The sequence below is a fragment of the Etheostoma cragini genome, chromosome 1 (genome assembly GCF_013103735.1).
Source record: "Etheostoma cragini isolate CJK2018 chromosome 1, CSU_Ecrag_1.0, whole genome shotgun sequence".
In the NCBI taxonomy this organism is placed as follows: Eukaryota; Metazoa; Chordata; class Actinopteri; order Perciformes; family Percidae; genus Etheostoma; species Etheostoma cragini.
In genome coordinates this window covers 13609414-13632735 of record NC_048407.1, presented here as the reverse complement: position 1 = coordinate 13632735, position 23322 = coordinate 13609414, and the positions used below count along the sequence as shown (strand labels likewise).

Sequence of the window (23322 nt, the reverse complement as noted above, 5' to 3'; positions counted from 1 at the left end):
CATACACACTCACACACACACACACACACACACACACACACATACACACACACACACCTTCCATGAAAATATCTAGCATATGGTTGTATGCTTCTAGCTTGTATCCCAAGGCCAGTTTCCCAGCTGGCTCCCTGGGAGAACAGAGAGAAAGAGGAGAGAAACAGAGAAGCAGAGAAAATGGGAGAGATGTAGAGAGAGAGAGAGAGAGAGAGAGAGAAAGAGAGAGAGAGAGAGAGAGAGAGAAAAGAAAAAGAGAAAAGGGAAAAGGAGATGAAGCAGGCGGTCATGTGCCTTGCATCCCTCCTCGGTCTATGGCAGATGTATTGTAGGTTTGGACTGTTAAGTACCTGATAAGTAGTTTGCCTGTAAGGCATCAGTCATTGTGGTTCTGCAGCGACTAACACAGTGTCTATCGGGAATGACAGCTTTTCGTAGTGATTTTCACAGGGCCTTACAATGATGGTGCTACACCCACCAAGCTGTTCTTTTTCTTTTTACAGCAGAATATACTGCAGAAATAAGAACATTTCTGACTGAGAGGCATTGGGGGCCCTTTTTCCTTTTTTAGTGAACTATGTAGTTAAGCTTGAAGGTTCAATATTGACCTTGTAAATAGCAAAAAAACTAAACTCAAAATGGGACGTAAAGCACAGGAATAATTCTAGTGGAAAGCTCCACCATAGAAGTTTTGAAGACCTGAATGTAGTGTGTGATTTCCAGTAAACAGCCGGACTTGTTCTTGTTTCAACCTCAATAGGTCATAAATGTACTCTCTCTGTGTATATGTATTGATCCATTCAGGTAGTCATACTGTATATGACATCTTTCTATCAAGGACACCATCAGTCACCGTGTTAAGTACTGACATTGAGTCTGTTTATTGATTGTAATTGTCACTCACATATTATAAATGTATAATCATAGAAAATGCAACATAATACAGATGAGGTGAATCATTTTCAATCCAGATGAATTTTGATCTTATGGGCGTTTTTAAGTTTTTAACCTTTTCAACATTAAATACAATTTAATGTTGTTACAATACAACAAGAGAAAATGTTGGTCTTTTGATCCAGTAAACATAATTACAAACATTACAAACATCTTACAGCTGGCGCGACAACGAATATATATTTAATAATGTGTGTGAGGTCTGTTTGTTGCAGGTATATGGATTGATTGCTTTGGTGCAAAAGAACAAATCAGATGGATCTAATTAGGAAAAGGTTTTACTTTATCATTTATTGTTCTGAAACAATGTGTATTTTGTATTAAAATTTAGGTACAGTAGAATATTTAAAATGAGTACAAAAAATACAGCACATATTCTTTTTTGATGAAACTAGATCCTCTGCAAAGAAAAATAAGTTATAAAAAGATGCCATAGTAGAACAAACACCACACACAAAATATTCAAGACAAGCATAATGATTTTCTTTTCCTTTGAGAATTCAGATTCTCATTTGACACAGCTGGGAGCTGAAAGAAGCCATTTTGCATACTGCTGCTAATAATCCAACCGCCCTGCAGACATCTTCATTATTGTGATTGCTGCTCTGCATTGTCTTTTCACAGTCAATAACTAATAATAAAGCAACCTTGCATTCTATCTTGAAAGGGTTAACATGACTCTCCTGTGCCACCGCCTCAACATCCATCATGTTTCTCTGTAACTAGATCATAGCTTCAATCACAGGGAAGATGAGATAGTAGTCTATTAATCTCCCATATTAAGCAGATCCATTTGTGAAAGCAAACGGCCCAGAGAGGCCATCCTTCCACTTGTTGTCTCTAAATCTGATTAGCAAGCATAACGACACGTTGCTGAGGGTCACAGGAGATATAGATTGGTCCTGCCTGCATCTTCACTTTCGATGGCAGGGGTGTTGCAAGAATGAACAATTTTATGTTTAAGGACTCATGGGAATATCTGTTGTAGTCACCTAGTTTATTGAGCAGACAAGCTCATGGGAAGGTGCGTTCACTTGGAGTTTGCATGTTTGTTAAATTTTAGCAGAGCCACTCTCAACATTTTACATACTACGCCATTTTAGAGAAAAAAAAACTAAAATTTTGTTGTTGGCATCTGCTCAGGTTACTTTGTGCAGCTTAATGACTTATTTCATTAATAACAAATTCAACACATTTGCAGCGTTGTTTGGGCAGACTGTCTTTCCAGATGGAGGTCTAAATAAAAGAGAAGTCCAGTCTGTGAATCTGTGCTGTGATGATGACGTTTGTCCGATTATGAATACCTGCTACAGTGTGGGCTGTGGAGCAGCGATGGAAGAAGTATTTAGATGAGCCTTTACTGAAAAAAAAAAGTGTCAATACCACAGTGTAAAAAAGCTCCAGTACTAGTAAAGGTCCTGCATTCAAATCTTTACTCAGTAAAAGTACAAAGGAATTAGCAAAAAAAGAATTAACTTAAGTGTCAAAAGAATGTGATGCTTTAACATGTAAGTAGATTATTTTAACTACCTTATATAGCATTACGATGTGCATCATATTGTCTTATTTGATCAGCTTTGAATAAAAGTGTTCTGCAAAGCCAATGCTGTGGTAGCTTAGAGGTTACAGTAACCGGGCATGCCATGTAACCACAACATCCCGTGTTCAATTTCCTCCTTGAGACCTTTGTTGAACAGCTGTGAGAGACCTTAGTTGAGAGTGATACTTAGAAATACTCGATTAAAGTACTAGTACCTTAGTAATTGTACAGAAGTACAGTACGTGAGTAAATGTACTTACATTCTTTCACGGAAGTGGGATAGTCACTTTTTTAGTTGCATCAAGTGCAATGTACGGGTGAAAACAGTTGGTAAAGCTCTTTTTGTTGATCGTAGTTTTGTTAAAACATTTTAAAATCCAGTCAAAGATGAATGGTCATTCAGCTAAAAGCCAAACATCTAGAAAAGTTGAGAATAAGGAATACTGCTTTCATATTAGTGCCATTTTTATTAGTGTTTTCTCTGGGACCCATTCAGAGGTCACGTTGTCAGTGATTAGGAAGGTGATGAAGAATACGCAGATGATGTCACAGGTCTTTATTTAGCCTCGGTACCTCAACAAACACTGGGAGCGAGTTAGCTGTAAGGTTCTGTCAGGTATCTGGTTCTCTCTCTGACTTGGCTGGGACAAGGAGGAGAAGCAGGAGAAGGAATATCGGGTTACAGCAGGGAGCAGCGAGCAGGGAGCATGGGGACAGATCTGTTTACTTGGGGAAGTTAATTGATTGGGAGGAAAGGTGGTGAGGGGAGAAAGGAAGAAAAGTGGTGGAAGGGACAAGGAGAGGAGGGTATTGATCATGTGACTGCTCCTGCCATAACCTTCGATATGCTTCTGTGCTTTTTATTGCACTGTAATGCCAAATAAGATTGTTTCTTGTAAAAAAAAAAAAAAAAACAGCAGAGTAAAACAAATGTGCTCAATGAAGGGCAAACCAGGCCAAGCAATCGTTAAGATTTTGTTCACCCATTGAGATCAATTTTTAGCTTTTTCATTAACACCTTCGCCTCACTAAAGGTTATGTCTCAGAATATTTTCTTTGTACTAAGTGGGCCTGTCAATGATTTTGAAATGCATTAACACTTTTGATTTAAAAAAAGTGTATTTATTGGAAACAAGTATTCTGATTTTACTAACTTGACACAACTAGCAACAAAGACAAAATAATAATTAGAAAGAGGTGGCAGATTACTGTGATCTGGGATCTTAGATTGAATTCATAAAGCTTGTTTATACTCTAGTAGCATGGGACAGTTGTCATGGCCCATTTATGTTGTTGGTATTTATTTACCCAAACCAAGGAGCTTATGTTTTCGGTTTAGTTCGGTTTGATTGTCTGTTCACTGGGAAAAAAAACAACTTGCCCAACTTTTGTGAAACTTGGTGGAGGGGTGTAGCACCCGCCAAGGAAGAAACCATTACATTTTGGTCTGGGTCCAAGTCACGGGGCAGATATACAACTTATTTTTCAGTTCTCAGCGAAATAGGGCATTTGGCCCAATAAATGCCATATGTCTTAAAATCCAGTAGATGGTAGTACATTTTAATTTGAAAAAACAGCCAAATGCAAACAAAAAATCTAAAATATATAACGATACCATGCCGACATTTCAAAAATGTATGTCAAGTATGTGAAATATATCCAAAAGAGAAGTAGATGAAAAAACAGACAGCCGAGATGATGACACTTCAGCAAGGCAAAACCATATTTTGACATATTTGTAACAGTTTTGAAACTAGATCCACACATACTGTGTAGGGTTTGTGCTTCCAGATTTGCATGTGATAGAAGACTGGAAGGACACTTGCACGCTGCCCATCTATTTGTGACAATATTAAAATACTACCTCTCTCTAAATACATATTGTCATCTCCACGTGACTTTTACCATGTTAAATAAAGTAAGAAATAATTCATTTACACAGCTCATAATAGTCGTCCTGCAGAGTTCATTTGCAAAGTAAGGGGCATGATTGGATGTGAGCATCTCAGTTATATGGTGGTAGTATAGTACTATTAGCTCTGTTAATAATGCCCGTTTTAATCTAATTTTTATTGTCTTGTGTAGCACTTTGTTATCTCCGCTTTGGAAGCTTATATTATTTTGATCATTATCCTTACATTACTATGAACATGTAGTAAAACGATAATATTACAAACAAACAAAAAGAAGCACAGTCATGCGCATTGTGTCTATCAGGGGAGATGGAGAGTGAGATGGAGAGCAGTGGAGTGCAGTCAGCATGCCGTCCACTTTGTATTGGATAGACCACATTAATTATTTAACAGCAAGGCTGCTAGCTATTATTACAGAAAAACAGTGGACTGCATCTGGACGCTTTCCTCATGTTTGTATGTCAATACACACCTTGCCCTCGTGGCCCCCCCGGACCTGTGCGGATCTCACATCTTAAAACAAATCCACGTTGAACAGCTTGTATTCACAAGGCTCGTTGCGAAACTCCTTCTCTGTGTCGAAACATCATCTTAACGGGTTAATCAGATGAGATACACTATCTTTGACTCAGAGAAAAAGAAACAAAGCACGTCATGGTCTGTCTGCATGGTTTGTCCCACCATGTAGAGAGAGAGAGAGAGAGAGAATTACTCATAGACAGGTATTAGAGCAAGAAAGCTACTAGAAAGAACAAGGGGAGTAGGTGATGGGGGGGGGGGAGTGGTTGCTAAGATTTGTTTGCCGTGTCATTTTTAGTTCTCCTCTCTTCGGTGTCACTCCTTCCTGTCTAGATGGGCATTTCTCTGTTATTCACTCTGAGGTTATGGTTTTAGATTGAGGGCAAAGCTCGGAGCCTGTAGTTTGTTTTGAAGGAATCCATTGTCAACACAGACGCAGCAGAGCTAGGATTGTTTGCAGAGTTAATAGTAGTTTGATGATGTCATTCTCAGTGACCTGAAGAGAAATTGACCCCTGTTGTGTGAGCATTTCTAAAATGCCACCTGCACAATTATAGCTGGAGTGTCCCTGGGCTGTTGTATGCAGGGTTTGTTTTATCTGAGACCGTCAGGCTCACACACACATATGTGAACACACACACACACACACACCATGTACTGCCGCAGTTTTAAACAGTTTAAATTAATAACAGTTGCTGACCCATTCCTCAACATCTTTTGAAAACATGTTCGTTGAATGTCAGTAGGAATTAGGTTCCCCGCAGTGATGTTGAAATAATTTATTGAGTGACTTAGAGCATTTCAGCATGATCCTTAGACAGCTATATTAGTTCACTGCATAGAGTACAACTCTAAAATAAGTATTCATGGATAGATTCATTTTTAACTCAACGACAAAAAATAGGCTTTGCTTACATTTAACATGCAGACACTAAAAAGAGGAAGAAAAAAAATTTGGGCATGGAGGTATTTATGGCAGGATGAGAATGCATTCATCAAACATTCACTGTTACTCCTGCTCACATGTCTTCGATGCAGATCATTTAAAATCTTTTCGGCTGTGTTTTGATGGTAAAAACACTGCTTTTTTTTGTTTTTTTTACATTAGTTTAATCATTATGTTGTGGTTGATTTTTACAAAGAGGAAAAATTTAATGGAAAAATAAAAAAACGAGGGCAGAGTAAGAAGCAGAAAGCAAAAAGAACAAATCCTCTAGAGAGATGTATAATTCATGCTATGCTCATGACGTAAAGTGTGTGTGTGTGTGTGTGTGTGTGTGTGTGTGTGTGTGTGTGTGTGTGTATCCTTCTGTTTTATTCTGTAGGATGATCACTGTGTATTTGCTGAATCCCTGTCTCCATGTTTTTAGGGTTCGGGTAGCCAGTACAGACTGGATTTAGCCAGCCAAGACCCATGTCAGTCATGGTGGGATCAGTCTCTTTCCTCACTTGAGGCATTATTCACTTCACTGGTGAGCTATGACTTTGACTGCGTGCATATTGTATTGATTGGAACAGTCACCGTTAGCACTCAATCTCAGAATCCACATACCAGTGTGTTCTTCTTCAATGTTTGAGAACACAAATAATATTTAAACAAGAGAAATAGAAGATGTCACTGGACCTGGTGCCAGCTTTACAAAAAAAGATTCAATATTTTCATTAGATGCTTTTTTTTAAAGAAAGGTTTCAGCAATCAAAATCATGTCATCTTATTTTCTTAAAGAATTTTTTCTTTTTTTATGAACTCTTTCTCAAGTACAATTACAGGGGTTACTTAATGAAGGCCTGACATTAAATGTCATACTTGTAATTAATGAAGCTTTTTAAAGGAGCATCTAATCAGTGCCATTTAAACTCCACAAATATTGATACAATAAACAATCCTCTGCTTTTATTAATAGTGCCACATTTTTGAAATTCTAACTTGGTATACTTTTGCTATCATAAAAAATTAAACACCATGACACAATACAAATTATGCTAATAATGTGCATACTCTATATCAATATCAATATTGTAGAGTTATTTAAAATGATATTATGACAGGTATTCATGTTTTTGCATGAATACAAAGCATTAACCAACACTTTTGATTAAGACATTTTAAACAAGTTTTACTGTTAAAAAAAAAAACTGAGTAATGGCAAGCTTCTAAACCAACCATTTCTCTGGCTTTTCAGCACTGCAACTTCTATTTCCATGTCAGACTGATATGTATCTGCCTGTCTGTTACTGTTCTATTTTGTTCCATGAAGAGAAGTTAGCAAACTAAGCATTTAACACTTATAGCCCTTCAACCTCAAAGCAGTGACCAACTTCATTACCTTCTTCTACAGTCAGGCACATGTAGAAGTAAAAAGAAAAGTTTTCAGGACTGAGCTTTAAGTGGTTGTAGCTGGGGAAAGGGAGTCTTTTAACACATGAGACTGATGTCAGGGAAGGATAGGTAATTGCTCTTTGGAGCCTCTAATAACTTTTACCTAAAAGTTATTTTTCCTTTTCTTTTCAGATACCCTTTAAAAAATGTTCTCTAAATTACTTTGTGAGAAGGCCGTCTGGTCCAATGAGAACTGGAGACTGACCTATAAGCTGAAATCATCACATTTGTACTTGCATCTAAGTGAGTTTCATATTACCACAGTGCTGGCCCTTTTTCAGAGAGAAATTATGCCACTGTTGGGAAAAAAAGTTACAATGGCTTCAAAGTCAACTTTTTCAACTTTTCAATTTCATTCAATTCACGCATGTTTCAGATAAGAAGACAGGACAAAAAACTCTGACCTGACTTAAAGATGGTAAACTTTGCTCATTTGTTCTTAAAAAATGCAGTTCGAAACACAAATCTTCCACTGGAGATGGACACACCACCAGCCCTGGACAACAAACGGAACCTTCTCCTTGAAAATTAATTAAAAACCGACGTGAACGGACGGACACAACAGATCCATGTAGCTGGTTTTGTAAAGTTAACATTACTAATTAACTGTGATTCTTCACCAATGGCTCCAACATGCTTCCCTTTCAGGTGCTCCTGCAGTGATGTTGTGTTGGCGTGTCATGTCAGATCAGCTTTACACATTTTGCAGCTAATTCTCTTCTAAGAAGAGTTTAATGTAAAGTGCTCCCAAACTAGGGTAGTACACTTTTCTCAACATAATTTCCTGTAATTCATCATGTGAGCTACACAAGGCGTGGCATTTGCTGGCTTACTGCGCGTTGCCACAGTGCAACATCACATAGACCAGAGGTTCTTAACCTGGGGGTCGGGTGCCCCAAAGGGGGCGCAAAATCATTTCTAGAGGTCGCCAGGAAAAACATGAATTAACATTTAGACTGCGGAATGTTTTTTAAAGGTTGTCGTAAATTTGTACGCTTCATTTGTAAATCAGGTGGTCCCGAAGAACACAGAAAGGGTGTTCTTCTGGTACGTCAGGGGGAGAAAGAAAAGATCAAGCCTGGAGCACATTGGACATAGGTGCTAGCTACTAAAAAATAAAGCGTTATTTGTTTACATGTATTAATCAGAGCATTCCCAGTAATCACTTAAAATCAGCAGCAAGAGGCGTGTAGAAACAGCTGTTTACAACGGTTTTCAGCTCTTTCTCACATTGTCGACTGGGGTGGGGGGGTTGCAAACACCAACCTCATTATTCTTGGGAGTCACAAGTGGAAAAGTCCAAGAACCACTGACATAGACCCAATTAATGGACTATGAAATTTGTTGCCAACTATTTTCATAGTCGATTAATTGTTGCAGCCCTAATTGTATGTAAAAGCTGCATATTGTTGAAACTATACCACGGGGCATGGCTGCAGTCGTCCCTCCATGAATTATAAAGAGAGGATTCCCGTGTGTGTGAAATGGCATTGTTCACAGTTTGTGTCACATCAGTGCATGTTTAACTAGGCAAAACAAAAGCTTTTGAATATTTTAGTGTTCAGGGACTGACAGAGTGAGGAGACCTGGCTGCACTGCTATTCTGCCTCCTCCTGTCTCGTCCTCTCCTATCTGGTGTCCTGTCCTCTCCTTTCCTCTGAAGTGCTCTCCTCTCCTCTTAGATTACACCACCCCGAGAAACACCACCTCAAAAAACCTACTCTCAAACTCAGCATCTCCATGTCAGACCAATTTTTTGCACAATGAAGCCAACAAGAATTGACTCACAACCATCCCTTTTCCCCATTTATCACTGCTCCATCTGTCCTGTACCACAGGCTACATTTGTTTCAGCGCACAATCCTTTTAAGCTCCCTCCACTGGGTTGAATAGTGTGTGCTAAAATGCAGTGTTAATCAAACTCCAAACAGGTACACCAGGGTTTGGGTCTCAGAGGTCCAGTAAAAAGGCAACACTATACAAATGATTAACAGGGGGGCTATTGAACAGATGTGGAAACAGAGACACAAGAGGAACAAAGAAATTTAGAGAGAGGAGGATTGTTTGAAGAATAAAAGGACGTTTAATATATTATTGTATATTATATTGGTATTATATCATATTATTACATTTAAGTCTTATTTAAATGAGCTTGCATGTCATCAGACCATTAATTCATGTAATGGGGTTTTGTACTTGGTGATGTGAGAGCAGCACAGATGGGGTCCTCATCTGCTTTTAAGTCTTTGTCTTCCTCTGCTGAGTCAACCACAGAGATTTACTTCACTGCTCCCTACAATCCACTTTGTGTCCTTGCGCAGGGGACTTGTCTGATTAGGCGTTGGCTGATTATGTCTGACTAGCCAGGCTTTTAAGTCACACGCTATCATGCATGAGGCCTGGTTAAAAGTTGATGGACGGATGAGACATTAACTGTCGAGAAGGAGAAACACTGCTGATGGCACGAGCGGATGCCGCCTAGGCAGCGGTTCCCAAACCGTGGGTTGAGACCTTCCAAAGGGGTCGCATAATAAATCTGAGGAGTCCTGAGAGGATTAATGGGACAGCACAGGATCTGCTACACAAAACGTTTTTTTGAAATTTGTTTTTCAAATGTTTCCACAATGATTGTTTTTTTTCTTGTGAATTTTTAAATAGATTTCTCCCTTTTGTAAAAAAAAAAATTGAATCATTGATACATACCACTAATACTGTACATACTATGGGTGACAAGAAATGACAAAAAATACAGTAGCAATTTGTTTTAAGCTGATACAAGTCAAAATTGTTTTGAGACATTGTACCGATGAAACAAAATTCATGTTCAGGCCATGATGGCAGTAGTTTCATTTTTTTGTCACCATTTATCAGTTGGTGGTAATATATCGTAATGACAGGTAATAATTATTAAGCATCTACTGTATTTAAATAATTATGCTTTTTATTAAATTAAAATGATAATATATATTACATAACAAAGCAGTCCCGTATATGGATTTGTTCACATCTGTGAACCCCACTCACCCAGGAGGAGAGGGGGTCTGGAAGTTTTCCACCCCAGTCCGCTCAATGAGTTCCTTTCAGCAGGCCAATGTTGTTGCACTATTTATATGTATTTAAACTGATGTTTTTATCTTGCTTTCATGATCTTACCTGTAGCACTTTGAGGTTTGTCTTAAATGTAAAGTGCATGACAGCAAAATGTATTATTATCATTATTATTAAATTAAGTTGTTAAGTAAAAAACACAAGAGAGGGATTCTTCCCACAGGTTGAATCTTTTCCCTGCTGATACAGTAACACTACCAAGGTGGATGTATCTAGCAGAAATGGCACGATGGTTAAGCAGAGTGACACAATAAAAAGCGGAGTCGTCAGATATTAATCAAGACATTTTAACTTTGTCAAGAGAACATTTGCCAGCTGCAAGGCGCACCGCTGATGTTTAGCCTGAGGGAGTGACAGACAGGAAGGGATCTTTTACCATCACAGCGTTTGATCACCGCCGTTACAGGAACACAGGTATCAGAGAGAGACTTGTGTCTATCGCAGCTGTTCAGACTCTATTGTGGGGCTTGTTTAGATATTGGTGGAAATGGGCTGAGGAATATTTAACTCTGAAGATGTAAGCCACTCTCTTTTTCCTCTAAATCCCCTCTCAAAAGTCATGGACCGTACAGTCGGAGCAGTTCTCCAAAACTAATTAGACGTGTGTGTGAGTCAAAACATTCTCCAAAGCTGTGTAATTGTGTGTTAATAGGCATCCCAGTACAATTACTTGACCTGCACATAATGGAAGGCTAATCAATGTATGGATCCTGCCCCCTACTGTCAATGATGAAAATGACATCTATAATCAATTAGTGGGTGTGCAGCGTTGAGTTGCTGCAGGCTGACGACTAAAAGCAAAAACATTTGGATCCCTTTTGGGGATAGAATATGCTGTTCAGACACCAAATAGCACAGTTTGGTTTTGAATTAGCTTTCATTATCGTATTTGTGTTTTATTTGGACATTCAAAGTGTGTTATCTTTTTTCATGTTGTTTTCTGTTTTCAAGTAATGAGTAGAATTTATTTTAAATGTATCTTAACTTCCAGCAATTTTACACTCCGCTTGTCCTTGTTTTTCCCACCTCTCTCACTCATAGAAAAGAAATCTATGGGACCTGTCACAACCACCCACCTCCATATGCAGGAGGTGGAACACAGCAACCTCTTCTGGACAACCGTGAAAGTAGCAGAGGGTTTAATGAAACCAACCCAACAGAAGTGAGTAATGCCTACTTTTTAGTAAAAGGTTGACACACATAGGTTACCAGAAATTATGACTACACTTCAGTAAATTAAATAGCATTTTAATGTCATTACCGTATTGCCGCTGTACAGTTATAGACTTTAAGTGCGATCCATTGACTCAAACTGACATCTCACAGGAAATGTTAAAATCCCACATGTCTGGCATCTCATCTGATAACAGATAACTAACTAGTAATTTGACTGGAAAAAATGTTGTATTATTGCCTGGGGAAGCGTTAAAAAGTATTCCATGATCAATGTATCTGATTAGTTTGCTTTGACGGTACACTGGTGAGCTAATCAGGCCAAAGGGATCAATGGAGCGGTTGTCATGCTGCCTTGCATTCCTTCTATCTTTGGATAACTACAATGTAAATGACTAGGTACTAAAGAAAACCCTACTGGGACGCATACTAAACTCTGGGCTGCATGGTGCACATGGGAATCTCTACAGACACTTAGCCAGTTCTTAATCAGTAGTGTGCGAAAAATAGGTCCCTATTACACAGCCCTCTCTGAGTCTCTTATCATCATATTTGTCAGAGCTGCTTTATTCATTTCCAGATCAGTTTCCTCCGACTGTAAACTTTACAGCCCTTGTAGCAACTCCTTGTGGTGTGATCCTTATTGTTGCTTAATGGCTCTGAACCTCTTTCTTCCTCCTTCTCTGCCTGTCTTTTCTTCTCTCTCTCTCTCTCGGGCAGTAAGAGCTACGAGGCCACCAGATGCTCTACCAGCCTATTTGTCTTGTCGCTTTCACAGACAAACTAATTGCTAAACAAAAGGTGCTGGCGTGTTCTGTCGAGTACCCTTGTAAATGCTTTACAACCACAGTTCCATTCTGCTGGATAGTTAAGTGGCTAATTATAAAAGGATCACAAAAGAGTCTGATTAGGGATAAAGGGGAGGAGGCGGAGGAAGAGGTTGGGGTCCAATAGTCTTCTATACATGGCAGATGACACGGTTATCTCAATAGAAATAAAATCTCACTGATGAAACTTCCCAAAGACATATAAAGAGCAGAATAAATCTTTAATTATTGTTGTCATACAGTTACTTTAGAGGGTTGAGATCATAGTGTGGTGTTAAAGTTGGGATGGCCAGACCGAATTGTGATCCTTTTCCACTGTAGACTAGTTCTGCATCTAATGATTATTTTCATAAGACATTCATCTGCTGGTAATTTTTGATTCATTGATTTATCATTTGTTTCATACAATGTCTGTTTATAATGAAAAAACGTCCATCACTGTTTCCCAAAGCCCAAAGGCATGTCCTCAAATGTCTTGATTTGTCCAATCAACAGTTCAAAACCCAAAGTTTTCATAGAATACCTCCTTTACTAAATACTGAAATATAAAAATACAAATATAACATTAACAAGTACTCAAAATACAGAAAAATGGCCTCAGTGCATGTCTGTATATTATGAGATTATAGTGACAAATACATTATCGTGTAAACATGTAATGTTTTTTGTATAATCTAGAACATTTAATATACTATATAATATATTTTATGAACTGAGGATAGTTTTATATATAAAGTCTTTATCTGAAACTTAACTAGAAACTAAAGCTGTCAAATAAGTATAGCGGAGTAAAAAGTAAAATGTTTCAACACAGGAACACCATAGTCAGAAAGAGAAAAGTGTGTGTGTGGGTGTGTGCATGTGTGTGTGTGTGTATGTATGGGTGTGTTGGTGTGTGTGTGTGTATGTGTACTTGTGAGCTTGTCTGTGTAGGGGCCGAGAAAACGGAGAGCCCCTGACTCCCTATCTTGACAAAGTTGGGTAATTAACGACAGAGGCTATTAAAGGGAGAATATTCAGCCAGTGATGAATGGCTTTAATAACAGGGCCATGTTCTCTCTAACAGAGACAGATCCTCCTGCCACAGTCTCCCTGCCCACCAGATAAAACTACCCAGACTCCCATCTCACCACCAATCCCATCTCTTCATCTTGCCTTTTCCCATCAGCAGTCTCGCTCTTTCTCCATTTTCTGTCTTTGTGTTTTCTCATTTCGCACACTTGTAAAAGATTTTTGCTTTTCTCTCAAAGTTTCCATCTGTTTGTAGTTTCAAGGTATAGTCACATGAGACAGCCATACACAAAAACATTCAGTGTACTGTCCACAATGGTGGTATGACATTTGTATAATAACTTAAGCGCCACCTTTTCATCCACCTGCATGTATATTTGTGTTTTTGTGGACGTGCTCGGGCATGTTTGTCTTGTAAAACATCGTTAGCCTCTTTGTGTAGGGGCCATGCAAATTGGACAGTTAAGAAACACCAGGACCGATTTATGTTTGTGTGCAGCCCTTTAACAGGGGCTGTGCTACTGCTTTATGTGTCCTTGTGGGGTTGGGGGCAAGGGCTTACCACAGGGGTCACATTCATCGCAGCCCTGTATTGCGAGATTGGTCCAGATGTCTATCCTCATTAAAACAGACCTCTCTGAAAGTGAAAACATTCAAATCGTGAGAGTTCAGCAGGCACTCACCCATGTAGGTGTGCTGGTGGCCGAGTGTTTAAGACACATATAACCACAACACCCCTAGTTCAATTGCTGTATACTCCTCTCTTTCTCTCTAGTTTTCTGTCAGTCTCTACTAACAGCTGTCCAATGAAGGTGGACCCTGTCAAAAAATAATCTCATGTTGTCTGTGATTTTGAAAATCACAAAAAATATTCTCTTTGCAATCTCTTTGCAGAAACAATGTTCCCCTTGGCCTGATGATCTACACACCTCACTGTGAACGGTTTTTACTGAAATACTTTCTTTGATACTGAAGTCTCTGTTACACATTGTTGACCGCAAGTTTTATTATTATCATCCAGAGTAAACAGGAGAATAATTCTGGAAAGACATGTTGAATTTAAATTTAACTTGCCAATTCTACACAAGCAGCAAAAGTTCATTCTACTCTCCCCATTTGTATTGGTGGAGGCAGAAATCTCAAAGGCATAAAGTCTATCTCAAAACCTAGACAAAAAACTCTAAACTACACACGTGACTAAATATTTCTACGGCAAAGCGAGAAAATGTGTTGTTTTCATCATTGGGGTGAAACCCCAATGTTCTGCTTGGGGTCGTTGAGACCCCAGGGCCTCCATATAAAAACATATACCTCATTTTGTTTTATCACCTTGACCCTAAATGACATTTGTATTCTCCTTCTTAAAAACATAAATTTGAACTATCTTTCAGAAGTCCGCTACTGAAAACAATATGTTAATTCTGTTAAGGGTCTCTGTTTAGCACCCCAGCTGTCAGTTGAATAGAATGGATTTTTTTATTAGAGTCCTGCCGCGCTGCCCCTCCCAAATCACAAATGATCCCTTTGAATTACTTTTTGGTAAAAGAAAACAAAATAAATTTGATCAGGCAGCCCATTTGAAGTGTCACTTTCATTAAATACGAAAGCCCAGTTTGTGACAAAAGAAAGAATTACTACTTAAATACTTTTTCACATGGGTTTAAATAATAATAATAAAAAAAGATTATTTGAGGTACAAAAGTTGTTTATTTTTTAGTCATAATTTATTATACATACAGCAGTGGGGTGTGTTTGACCTCAAATAATGTGGAAGTATATCCAATGTCAATAACACCACGAGTTAAATGGAAAGGAGAATGTGTACAGGATGATAATGAAAGGTATGTTTTTGTTTGGTTATGTGTACTTTACAGACTGGAAAAGTCCTGTACCCCAAGAATGGACAAAGACAGAAAAAGGACACAAAACATTGGCTTCAGGTTGTAAACACACACACACACGCACACAAGTTACACACGAGTTCCTCCCCAAACTGACTCCCATGTGTAGAGGGACCTTCGTACAGAGGTTGTAGCATCAGGATCTCTCTCACAGGACCAAAGGCAGCAAGTCCATTAAATACACATGAGAGTCTAATTAGGGCCCCCCTTGTGCAGCGGGCTTTGAGGGTAGGAGTCATTGGGGAACGACACTGCCAAGACCCTGACACTCAGAGAACACACTCTGCAAATTAATAGAGAATGACCAAGAAGTACCTCTGTGACTGACTGGGACCTCTGCTTCCTTGGAGGCAAAAATGTTCACTGCTGATTGCTCTCATTAAATTTTGTTATAGTGATTATGAAAATATGTCTGGAAAATGGGATAACTCTTAGTGTGCGGTTAGTTTGCATACAATGGTAAATTTTATATAAATGTTTAATATTTATGTCGTTCATGTGACCTTTAAATGAGACCAGGGAGAAGCTATTGTTGAGTATGTGTTTTAGTTTGTGGCCTCATTTTTACCCAAGTTATCTGCTAATTCAACACCATTAAACCTCTCTGTTGTGGTCTTTAAATGAATGATAGTCAACCATCCTGAACAAGATTAACATAACTGATCATTTTGCTAATTTGTTCCGAATTCAAGCAGGGAAAAAGGAACTTGACTATATTTCCCATTATAATTAGGTTGATAATAACGTTGGATGAATTATTGCATTTTTGTTATTCAGGAGGAAAGTCTTTCCTCTGCTGCGTGTCAGATGAGATATTAGTGCGGACATAATTCTTATTCTGGCAGCAGCACTGTGACTGATATTATTTAAATTACACCTCCTTGGGCAAAGTATTCGGAAATACTTTGCAGATGGGAATTTATCACAAATGGTGTTGAGAAAATGAGGCATATCAGGGTTTGATTATGCTGACAAAAATGTCTTTTTTTCATAGTGACATGACTAATAACTAACAACACACTGAGGTGTACAGTACTCTGAAATCTGGCCACATCTTCCCATGGCCTTATATCCTGATCTATTTACCTGTTTATTTGTTTATTTTATGATACTTGATAGATAGATAGATAGATAGATAGATAGATAGATAGATAGATAGATAGATAGATAGATAGATAGATAGATTTCCTCCATTTCCTTCGTTGCTGAATATACAGCTCCCCTCAGCTTTACGGAGCTTTTCAACGAGTTTTAGTTAATTGTTCAGCGGTCCGGCCCCAACTTTTCAGTTATAAAGCTAAAAAAACCCACTGTACATTATCTGCTCAACACCAAACAACTAAATGGACACAATTAGTGACAAGCTGCTTGCATTGTGTAGCATTTAGAGCCTAAAGAGCCAGATATTTTCCTCAGGATTTGGTAGAGACCAAAAACAGAGTTAAAAAAGATGCGTATTGGACTTTACAAGGTGGCCACGAACATTAAGGTGCCACAACGCTTCCTGGTGGAGATAGTATGTTCATGATGATGTGCAGTGTCACATGGCATTTAGTAATGACCAAAAACATACATTTTGGTCTTGACTTCAGAGTCTCCTACATGCCCTGTGGCTAACTGTGGTACACCAAAAGCCAAGACTGTTGAAGTTACAAGGCAATTGTTGTTGGATGCACAGTCTCTAGTGGGTTTCTTAACTGTACTCCAAGGGATGTTTAGTGTTCCTTTGTCTTTATGCTGTAGGTTTAATCAAGGCACTGAACAAAAATTGGATCTTCCACGTACAGATGCTGTTTTCACAATCAACTGAAACCTCTTAACGACACGCAGGTGATCTCTGTTTAACTAATTGTGAGACCTTTAAAACCAATTGGCTAAAGCAGGGATGATTCAGATGTGTCTTCTAAAAAAGCCACATTATATCTACCTTGATTCAGCTGTAAAGCAAAAAAACATGAAAAGTTTAGAAAGGGGGAGAGGGAGAGAAACCCATGTAAGTGTAACACGGCATCTGTACAGTTGGCATTGTGTATCATATCTGTAAACTCCACTGCTCCGCTCTGCTTTTTGTTCTCCTTTGCTGTGACAGCTTTGGCCTTTAAGCTGAAAACTGTTATCACTCGGGCTTCACATTTTAATAAGTGCATCATTAACATCATCATGCCGAGCGTTCTGTCGCAGTGACTGACAGCTGTTTTGACACTCTCTACCTATTCTGCTGCACACACACATGCAGTTGGAGCGCTGCCTTACAATAATGCAATACTAAAAATGTCAGCAGCTCCATTTAACTTTATTAGTTTTAAAGCCAATGGCTAAGGGAATTTTTTTTATGGCCCACTTTCTTAAATATCTTAGAGTGAGATAGTGCTGTCTAAATTGTATTATACATTAAAAATGTCTACAAGTATATGGCAGCAGCTACGCAGGAAATGTAAAGCACACTTTTTATGGCACACAATTCAATGTAAACTATTGCAGATAATATACTTGTACTCATTTGTGGACCACTGTATGCTCACACTGATGGGAAAAGACCATGTTGGCCAATTTGCCTTCTGTATTAAACACAACAGACCCTTTCTCTTTGCCTTTAACATGCCAATCTGACACATGCCTCCTTTAAGCGTAGAGGTAAACTGCACATTAACTGAACCTTAACCCCACATTTGTGGCCAGTGAGTCATTATCCAACACAATCTCTTACCTTTTGGTGTCTAATACTGCTCTATTACTTTGAATTATCATACCATATCTGAAATTATTATGGGGTGTGGTGCGGTTGGTATTTTAACATAAACCTGCCTTTCTCAGAAGATTACAGTCACTTCTGAGGAAAGTTAATGCATCTAGGTAGTCTTGCATTGTTTTCAATCTTGACTCTCTGTTAATTTATGTACTGTATTGTCGTAATTGCGAGTATTGTTGGTCAGATTTGCAGACAATCGTCTGTAAGTCGGACCAACAATACCCGTCAGTGTATCAGCTGTCTGGCTACAATATCTCATTAGTCTTGATTTTTTGAATGGCCATAAAGATATCAGAAATGTAAGGAATAATAATAAGATTGTCATACATTATCCCCTAACTATCACACCAACATGTTCAACTCAGATTGACAAAGTAACCAAAATTAAATATTGGGGATTAGAATGTAATTATGGATCTTTCCAAAGTCTGATAGAGCAGGAAAATTGAGTTCTGAATATTTCATAATGCGCAGCACCATCTTTGTTGAGGAAATTATTTAGGGATAGCATTTGCCGAATGGATAAAGGTTCATTGCAAGGCACCAGAGTGCATTCCGTACGCCATTCATCCTTCCTCAGACACCTAAAAACTATTAACTGTCATCCAAACCTATCAAGCTGTGGCTATAGGTTATTTGTGCCACACATAAACCATACTTGTACAACAAATGTGCACTTTTTATTGGCAGATGAGACCGCACTCTCCCAGCCTCAGCCACTACTAACCCTGCCAAGAAATGGTAACTCATGCACACACTTCTCTGATTTTGAGTTCAACCACAAAATTGAAGCATTTTTTAAAACAAGCATGGATTCTTTAGGCAATAAGAGTAAAGATGTTCAGACAAGTACAACTACCAAACAATGATATCCGCATCATCATGCAATAATATCACCATTACAAAGGAATACAAACCAACGAAAGAACTTAAGGTTGGATAAATTACACACTTATATGAACACTGACTGGGATGTAAAAGAATAATTTTGTCGCCGCTAGAAAACATATGAAGAAATGCCAGTTTTGAAAAATGTCATCTTTAAAAGGCAAATCTAAATGTCAGAGAGACTGATACTTTACACATAGAGAGCACTGCCTTCTGGGTGTAGCACAGAAAGGCGTGAGAATAATATTTTTTCCCAGTTGAAATGAACTGCAATTACCCGGCATCAAGCATACAAAGCAGTACACTCACAAAGCAGTACACTCACAGTCACATAGCCTGGAGAGGAGTGCGGTAGCTGATCGCAGCATTACTCAGGAAATCAGAGAGAAAAAGCAACGAAAGCAAAGAAAATGTCTTTTTTTAATGTCAGAGGGAAAAATAGATACTTTACCGTTACAATCTGCAACATGCTGCTGAGATGTTATTAAATATAATGAATCTAGGGGCAAATAATCTGAAAGGATTAGTTGATGTATCAAGTTCATCAACAGAAAATTACTATTTTTATGATTGATTGTCAGTTTTCACCTTGCACTTTTTTTAAAAGAATGATACTCGATATTTTCAGAACATTTTACTTTAACTCCCTTTACAGCTGTTTCACAACATTACATTTAGAGTTTTATTATATTAACTTGTGCAAGAAAGGTATCACATGTAAGTGTGTGCAAGTGCTTTTTTTCAACACGCGTGTGTATTTCCTCCTCTGTTTATTAGTGTGTGGGTGAGAGTTTAGTATGGAGTCTAAACTCTTGCCCAGAGCAGATATAAAGCAAGTGGAGTAGCTAACCTTGTCAAGGTCTAAAGTTGCATGGTGAATGTCAATCTCATGAATAAGCAAAGCAGGAATAAAACCTTCCTTGGTCCTCAGATTGTTTTAAAGTTTCCATGGAAAACTTCTCAGTGGGGAACACGAGCAAAGGCCTGTGTGGGTGATTCAACCCCATTTCAATCATCAGTTGGGCTTCTGCAGGTAAGTAGCTGAATAAAAGCCAAAGAAAGAAGAGGAAGAAGAAATGGACAAAACGGAGTTGCTAGCAGAGATGAAGACGGAGGAAACGAGGTGGTAAAGACAGAGCCGGCAGACATGGGAGTTGGGAAAAGAGAGGTCAAAGAGACAAAGACTTGGCTGTCAGCTCTCTGTTCCTGCTGTCCCAAGTCATGTGTTTTTGTATTCATGGATGAGGTCATGTGTTAGGTCAGGGATGTCTAATCATAACTCAGGGATTGCTAATCTTAACAGCTCCTTCCACAGGGCATTTAGGTATCTCTTCAACCCAACAGAGAACCACCAGACTCTTCTCTTAGCATGCAAATGAGACAGAAACAAATGTCCCGTCACTTCTGGGGCTCCATGTCCCAAAGTGCTTTAACACTCCTCCTGTCAACCCCCCTCTTCAGCTGCTTCAAAAAGCCCTCATGCACCTCCCTCACTCTTCTTTCCTCCCTCTTATGTTCTTTAAATGAGCTTTCCAACTCCACTTCTTTCTCGCAATTCAATTTTACAAGGCCATTATCCCGAGTGTAATGTGGAGGTTAAATATATCGGGGCAGACGTTATGTGAAAATAATTAGTTCTAATGAATAATGCACTCATTCTGCTGATGAAGGATGGTTGTCAGGGTAATGGAGTGCAAGGGAGGGGCCCCTCTGACAAATGAAATTAAAATATTTAAACACTGTTTTACAATATTACCGGGCCCTCACACTCTTTCCGTTACCTACTCGCTACGGAGCCGGCCGGCCTCTATGTGACATGATGTGCCATTACTCAAGCACAACATCTGTCTCGTTAAAGACAGAGCCCAGATACAAGGAGGAAATGTCCCCCACACCACACTTTTACAGTACCTTACACCACAGCTAATCATCCCTGCCCTAGTAATCACTTTGAGGACATCACAGAAGCCAATCTATATCGACAGCCCGTCAGTCTGCCAGGTTATATTTCGCTCCCTTTATTTATTGCCACTACACTCATTCAGCCTCTTACGATCTCATTCTGCACCCATCATGTGACAATGAAGAATGTCGGTTTTAAATTGTCCAGTTTACAGCACCCTTCCAGCCAATTGGCTGTCTGGAATCAATAATGGTGGACCAAGCCCTCTTTGACTGATAAATGGTAAAGCATCAACACTATTTCCTTAGACATAATGGTTAGACGTTGCTAGAGGAAAGTTATAGCAGGGGACAGAAAGCTCATGAGCTCATAATACATATTGCTTACTGATTCCTTTGCAAAACTCTCTATAAGGTTAGATGACTCTTTGGATGGATTGGTTCACCCACTTTACTAAAAAGCATCCACTTCCTGTGACTTTAGCTGATTTGAGGCAGTAGCTCGGTTCATAGGGACTTGGCTTGGGACCTGGAAGGTTGCCGGTTCGTGGATCAAGGATGGATTGTGGACTGGTGCTAGTTTACCTCAAGTGTGCAAGGCAGGTTGGGAAGGCACCGAATGCCCAACCACCCACCTGTCATGGGCAGCCCACCTCATTCGGACATCTCTCTATTAGTGCATGCGTGTGTTTTGGCCTGTGTGTAATAACTAACAGCAGAGTGAAAAACTTGAATATCCCCTTGCGGAATCTATAAAGTATGTCTCAATCTTAGTTATTTTTGTTTGCCCTGTTTTTTTTTAGATATGTCTAAAATTTCTGCCACCAGTCCAATACAATGGAAGTTAATGGAATTCCATTTGTGACACTCACAGTGCTAAAACATTCTTTATTTACACAAAGCTAAAATTCTACTGGTACACCCACGCGAGCAGCTGTGAGGCTGTACAGCTGTACTTTGAGCTAAATGCGAATGTCACCATGCTCACATCAACATGCTGATACTATAGAGATATGTTTAACATGTTCACCATCTTAGTTTAGTGAGTTAGCATGCTAACATTTGCTAGCAATTAAGAATAAATCTGAGGCTGAATATCATTAGCTATGCAGGTATTATAATTTTTTAGAGATCACCGTGTTCCATCAAATCATTAGTATCTATCCTGAGGGGAGCATGGATGTGTTTACCAAAGGTCATGGTAATCCCAACAATGGTTGCTGAGATATTTCAGTCTGGTCCAGTTGGCATGGGAAACAACACAGTTGACAAAAAAAAAACATTTTTCAAATGTAATATTTTAATTCTGTGAGCAGAGCAAATTAAATCTCTCAAGTGAAAGCTGTAAAACCTGGGCAAATGAAATCAGAACTATTGGCATGGGTTATGGATAGATACATGCCACTTATTTTGTGAACTGACCCTTTAAAAAGGCAAGAGAAATGGTACAGCATGACAGCTATGCCCTGGTGAATCCAAAAGGGACATATTAACAATTCTTGGCAGCAAAATATCACATTTTGTCACAAATCATGCAACTCTTTTAGTCAGGGTTATGTTCAGCTTTCACGGGACAAATAGCAGTTAAAAAAATGGTCTGTAAGCACTGAAGTGTGCTGCTCTTTCCCTAGGGCTTAGGAGACCATGGCCAGCTACATCTGACAACTTTCTTTTATTAACCTCATATTTTGCAGATTGGCAACATACAGTATACATTTGACTTGTAAAACAGACTTAATTACAAGGGCCCGTACCATGCAAGCCACACATCAAACAGTGAGTTACAGTTAAAGCCTATGATCTCAGTCGCCTTCTCTCTTTTCTTTCTTCTTTCCTCCCTTGCCTCCTCACACCAGAAACACTGATTATAAGGGACATTAAAAGGGAATTACAGTGAAACAATTTACACTTAATGTAGCAGTCATATGAACAGGGAAGAAGGATGGACAAAGATATAGCAGTATTAATAATACATGCTTTAATTTAGCAGCTGGGAATGCATTGAGCAGGATCAAGGCACAAGGGAAACACGGACAATGAAAGAAGAGTGGTAGAGAAGGGGGAAGCAGTGAGAGAAAGACAGCTGAAGGAACAGAAGAACGATGAGAGGCTGAATGACAAAGAAAGTGTAAAACAGTGTGTAGAGGGTAAAAAGTGGACGAGGGAGGATGAGAACGTGTTGCTGTGGGTTTTTTCTGCACACTGTGATTCATGGGCAGTAAATATGCAAAGCCTGATGGCCATAAGGCAATCAGAGGAGCGGCACTCATCTACATGTTGCACAGTGGGCTATAATCCATCTGAGGGGCAAGAAATAATGATACCAGGAAGCAGGAATAAGGGCAGGGTCTGTTTATTACCTCAGACAGATCCATAATGCATACAGATGTTGGGGAGGCATGCAGCAGCCTCTGGCCACAGCCAGAGACAACTCCATTGAAAAGTACCAAAGGTAATATT

General features: G+C 39.0%; 1 long non-coding RNA gene across 1 annotated transcript in view; it reads right to left on the bottom strand.

Annotated features, from left to right (window-relative positions):
• LOC117947109 overlaps window positions 1-23322 on the bottom strand; it is a 23906-nt gene extending 584 nt beyond the window's left edge. The window contains exons 1-2 of the long non-coding RNA XR_004657157.1: window positions 23310-23322; window positions 21759-21772 (exon numbers count right to left, since the gene is read on the bottom strand). This is a non-coding gene — a long non-coding RNA (uncharacterized LOC117947109). The remainder of the gene's footprint in view (window positions 1-21758; window positions 21773-23309) is intronic.